Raw genomic sequence first — 308 nt, 5'->3', positions numbered from 1 at the left:
AAAAATATGGAATGCTTCATGAATTTGTGTGTCATCCTTGCACAGGGGCCATGCTAATCTTCTCTGTATCATTCCAATTTTAGTATATGTGCTGCTGAAATGAGCACCATATTTTTCTTTTTATGTAGAGCAGTTTTATTTATCTTTCTGAATATTCTCCTAAAATGTTTAAATCTTTAAAGCAACGGTTTTGCTCCCTTATTTCACATAACAGTCAACCATGGTATTTTTTAAAATAGAAATGAATAAACCCCACCCTCACAAATATTCTGATTTAATGAGCTGAGGATAGGGCCCAGTCATCAGCA

General features: G+C 34.1%; 1 non-coding gene across 1 annotated transcript; it reads right to left on the bottom strand.

Annotated features, from left to right (window-relative positions):
- Positions 1-107, bottom strand: LOC141424381 (U6 spliceosomal RNA). Its single transcript, XR_012449319.1, has one exon. It is a non-coding gene; the product is annotated as a U6 spliceosomal RNA (small nuclear RNA).
- Positions 108-308: the final 201 nt, after the last annotated feature.

This window comes from Castor canadensis, chromosome 6 (assembly GCF_047511655.1).
Source record: "Castor canadensis chromosome 6, mCasCan1.hap1v2, whole genome shotgun sequence".
NCBI lineage: Eukaryota > Metazoa > Chordata > Mammalia > Rodentia > Castoridae > Castor > Castor canadensis.
The sequence above is the reverse complement of the archived record's forward strand: the minus strand, read 5'-3'. Positions and strand labels throughout refer to the sequence as shown.